General features: G+C 41.0%; 1 pseudogene; it reads left to right on the top strand.

The window, feature by feature from the left end:
- Positions 1-1,521: 1,521 nt before the first annotated feature.
- On the top strand, positions 1,522-1,734 carry LOC144504211 (U2 spliceosomal RNA; annotated as a pseudogene).
- The last annotated feature ends 3,533 nt before the right edge of the window (positions 1,735-5,267 follow it).

The following is a 5,267-nucleotide window of genomic DNA, read 5'->3' as shown; positions in this document are numbered from 1 at the left end:
CTGCTTGAGCAGCACAGCAGGCAGGGAGAATCCCCGCCATAGTCTCAGCTGGGTTTGATTTTTTTTTAGGGATACAGCAGGATATTCACTTTCCCCTTTCCTGTTTGACCTGGGATCTAATCTTTGACACGAAGTGTAAATTAGCGCGATGTGTCTCCAAATTATTAATTGGAAGAAAAGATATTGGCTGGAATTCTTCAGCTATTCATGCCCTGACACCACTGCCAACGAGAACAGAGAATTTGGTACACAGCCAAATCTCCATTCAATGCAGCGGAACGGAGAATCCCGGCTGTGGACAAGGTCGGAGAATCCGGCCCATTATTATCACCAGGTGACATCCTGCTGTACATTTTCAATCTTTGTACCTCTCTGTCCGGTTTGATGTATGTACAAACTGTGGAGACCTTCAGCTCATTCCTTCCTTCAGTAACAAGGGAGTTTTTTTTTTATACTTTTCCAATTCAATCAAATCAAGTCCAATTCAGAGTCTCAACAAGTTGAGACATTTCCGAGCCAAGCTGACAAGACAGGGTATGCGACCCTTTACCCTGTCTTGGGCCTGATCTATATGAGCCAAACTGATTGGAATAGGCAGATGTCTCTGCCCCCAAGGCTTGGTCTCATTTGCATCTTAGCCAAAAGGCCGAGATACTGCTTTTAAAAATTGCTTCATATGAAACATATGAAGCTTAAATGCAACCAAATGACCTCAACCAAGTGCAGCATCCGCATAACTACACTTGATCTTGGCCAAAAGGCCTTCAGTAACAAGGGAGTTGCTTCATTTTAATTGAATAATGCTCCTTATAACCCACATTGCTTTCATAAAGTCAACCATTGCTTTTTCACATATCATTAAGGATAATCTGACCCCCTGGTCTGCCTAATCTTTAGCACTATTCTTTACAACCAATGACTTAAAATCAACGTGTCTTCTGCACTGCACTTCACTAAGTTCTTATCTCTTGTACGACTGGATCTAATCTTCATCGTTCACTCAGCCTTTTGTGGGATGTCAAATGACTGCAAATTAGCATAAATCGTTTAACTCCTCCGGCACTAATTTATTCCTTGTATGTAAATTAGTATCTCTCTTTTAACTCATTAATAATTATACATTGACAGAGGAATTCCTGGTTTAGCAGAGGAAGATGATTGATTCAGTCACATGCACTGCATCTATGATGAATGTGGTGTGATCTTTTCGAATTGCCTTTTCTATCTTTCGGCTAATCATTCACCTCATGACTGAGTGGCCTTACGCCATGGTGAGGATGAATGAAAATAGGGTGTCTTTACTGAAACAATTTTGTTTCCAATCTTTCTGGGTAGCAGTCTTGTTGTAAAATTGTCGACTTGCACAGATGGCCAAATGAACCTCAAAGAATGTTACAATTCTTTATGTGCCGAATTACCTTGGTTGTGTAGTCATGATATCCTTAAGAGGGTTCCTCAAGTATCACAACAAAGGGCTGTGAGAACTCTCCCAATTTTTTAAGCTAGGACCTACCAGTTCTCATCGCTTCTAGGCCTTTTGGCTAAGATCAAGTGTAGTATGGAGAGGATGCTGCACTTGGTTGAGGCCATTGGGTCACATTTGAACTTCATATGTTTCATATGAAGCAATTTTTTAAAGTGGCATCTCGGCCTTTTGGCTAAGATGCAAATGAGATCAAGCCTTGGAGGAGGAAACCTCCCCCTCCTCCAATCAGCTTGGCTCATGTAGATCAGGCCCAGGACAGGGTAAATGGTTGCTTGCCCTGTCTTGTCAGCCTGGATCGGAAATGTCTCAACTTGTTGAGACTCTGAATTGGATTTGATTTGATTGAATTGGAAAAGTATATTTTTTTAAATTACACCCAAAATTTTACCCTGAAGGACAGAATTAAAGCTTGCCTGATGTATGTGACTTCCCACCAGAGAACATTACCCAGCTGTAATTGATGTTGAAACAGTCCATGATAGAACTATTTTCCCACACAGAGGAATCAGCAAGTGCACTTTGCTGCAGTTCTAGGAGTTCTAGATTAGTGTGGAGGTGGGGGGTGGGGGGATGGTGAGTGTGTATTTCCTTCAGCTACATGCATTATATCAATTAACTAAAGAGCAGTAGAATGTGAATCTCACACTTGGATCTACAAGCACTTGATGTTTGTTGGAGGGTTTGCATTCACATTTTCTGGACTTGTCCCAAAGTGCAATCATATTGAGACTCTATCAGAAGATGCACACAGTCTATAACCAGGATTTCCATTGAGTTACTTCTTCTGCTCTGATCACAAGATGAAATTATCTGCTGTGGCATCGGTAAAGCTATTCTGGACCATGGTAATAAAGGATGGTACTATCACAATCTGTCTGGATCCAGACACTCTGGAAATTAGCCAAGTCTGAGATAGTCATTATGATCTTCAACTTCATCAGCGCAAATCTGCTAATATGTGGCTTCTCTCTCTGGAGAATTAAAAGCAGTTTACAAAGACATAACAACTACAGCTCCAAGGAGACTCCTGAATGTCTAATAGGATATATCTAGTAAGTTGTTTAGCAAGTACATGGATTGGGGAATCTATTCATTTGTCTTCTCCAATGATAAGCCACTTATTGTCAAGTCTTTCTGGAGGTGGAAATTTCAGCATCTTCAGCATTTTGTTAAACTCTCTATGCCATAGAGCAGGAATAATGTGCATTTTTAACCATAGTTCCTTGTACCTCTCCGAAGTGGTAGTTACTTTATAGCTAAATGGATTCCTCCGTATCATTTTGAAAGTAAGCTAAAGTGACAGCCTAGTGTAGTGTTGTAATCATCTGGAAAGATAAAGTCCCTCGGAAACATAGATTAATGCTTTTTGCTTCCAGTTCAAAGAGAATCAGACAAAGCAAATTAGCTGATTCATTGTTACACATCAATTATGTAAAAAAAGGGAGTTTTATATATAAAACACACCTCAGGTTATCTGTCATAAATCAAAGGAAGCAAGGGAAAACATAGCGATTAATTGAAGTAATCATTTATGTTAATATCATGATTGGCTGAAGTATATCATCGACTAAATGTGAAGCCACTCTGATTCATTAGGTAGGAAAGCTATCAATTAGAAGTGAACAATCATTATGAGACTGTCGAATCAAATCATGCTTTCTTTTCCAAACCCAGCAATCTGGAACCACGACTGATGATAACAACTTGAAAGGGAAAAAAGAGTCAGCTGAAGTAGCCAAATAATGTTTTTAAACTGCTTCCAGGGATTACTTTCCTTTCTCATATAGGTTAGTATGGGAGCATGGTGACACAATGGGTGGCATGGTGGCACAGTGATTTGCACTGCTGCCTCACTGCGCCAGGAACTTGGGTTGGATTCCCGGCTTGGGTCACTGTCTGTGTGGAGTCTGCACATTCTCCCCGTGTCTGCATAAGTTTCCTCCGGGTGCTCTGGTTCCCTCCCACAGTCTGAAAGACGTGCTGGTTAGGTGCATTGGCCATGCTAAATTCTCAGTCAGTGTATCTGAACAGGCGTCAGAGCGCGGCGGCTAGGGGATTTTCACAGTAACTTCATTGCAGTGTTAATGTAAGCCTACTTATGACACTAAGAAAAGTAAACATTAAACTTAGTATCTAATGCTAGCAACAAAAATTAAAACAAGCCTATTAAATCAAATTCACCCATAATATCTGGGGAGGCGATGGCCTAGTGGTATTATCGCTAGACTTTAATCCAGAAATTCAGCTAATGTTCTGGGGACCCGTGTTTGAATCCTGCCACGGCAGTTGATGGAATTTGAATTCAGTAAAAAATATCTGAACTTAAGAATCTACAGATGACCATGAAACCATTGTTGATTGTTGGAAAAGCCCATCTGGTTCACTAATGTCCTTTGGGGAAGGAAATCTTCTGTTTTTACCTGGTCTGGCCTACATGTGACTCCAGAGCCACAGTAATATGGTTGACTCTCAACTGCCCTCCCAGGGAAACTAGGGGTGGGTAATAAATGCTGGCCAGCCAGCGATGCCTATGTCTCACAAATTAATAGAAAAATATATATCTTTAGATGCAACGTAAGACTTTTCATTAGCAAAACAAGGGATGACTTGCCAATTTATTTTAATGTACCATTATAGACTATACTTTGTACCATCGCTTGGGCTTTGATTATTTTACCTTTGCAAATACTTTGAAATAAAGATGTGTGCCTATGAGACCAGGAAGATTTCTGATCCTCGCAGTAGTCGATCTGAAGCAGGGCAGTGATAGAGCACAACTGACCTTGGAGTTCCCGGAGTGGGAAAGAGGAAAATGAAGCATTGTTTCCACAGTGATTCCAGCTGGAAAGTCTGTTTCCTACATTTTCCAAACACAACTCCCAGTTTAACATGAATACTGTAGTACATCATTAGCAATATGATTGGAAAATCAAGGCTCGTGTATGTATATATTGAGCAGGGAATGTTAGGGCACGAGGTGTGATGCCCGCTGATGCTTTACCACAAAGACTGGCGGCTTGATTAATGCCAAGAGTAGCAACTTTGAGTGACATACCAGAAGATTAATTGTCAATGGACCTGAATCGCAGCTAACTGATAAGTATATTTTAGCTATTGTAAATATCTTAAATGTAATTTTAAAGTATTTTCTGACCAAGCAATTATTTCAATAATTAAACTTTGTGATAGGGTCATTCTCAAATACTCTTGATCAATTATGAGTAACAGTACCACTCCCCAAAAGTGCCCCCCCCATCCTCGACACCAAAAACCATGGGATATATTTTCTGAGAAAATTGGAAATCATTGAACTGAATAACAAAATACATTCGGAGACGACTAAGCAGTTCGAGCTGAGTCAAGCACTGCATTTCAATTTTCAGTCCTCTAAGCACTGCTGAGCACATCTTAATAAACAGAGAACTCAATGCCAGCAGCCCCTGCCTATACTTTTGCTCATACATGGGTGGCATGGTGGTATATTAATTAGTACTGCTGCCTCACAGCACCAGGGGTCTGGGTTCAATTCCAACCTTGGGTGACTGTGTGGAGTTTGCACTTTCTCCCTGTGTCTGCGTGAGTTTTTTTCGGTTTCCTCCAACAATCCAAAGATGTGCAGGTTAGGTGGATTGGCCATGCTAAATTGCCCCTTAGTGTCCCAAGATATATAGGTTAGGGGGATTAGTGGGGTAAATACATGGGGTTACGTGGTAAGCCTGGGTACGAGTCAGTGCAGTCTCGATGGGCTGAATGGCCCCTCCTTCTGCACTGTAGGGATTCT

The sequence above is a fragment of the Mustelus asterias genome, chromosome 14, assembly GCF_964213995.1.
Source record: "Mustelus asterias chromosome 14, sMusAst1.hap1.1, whole genome shotgun sequence".
Taxonomy (NCBI): Eukaryota; Metazoa; Chordata; class Chondrichthyes; order Carcharhiniformes; family Triakidae; genus Mustelus; species Mustelus asterias.
This window is presented reverse-complemented; position numbering and strand designations above follow the sequence as displayed.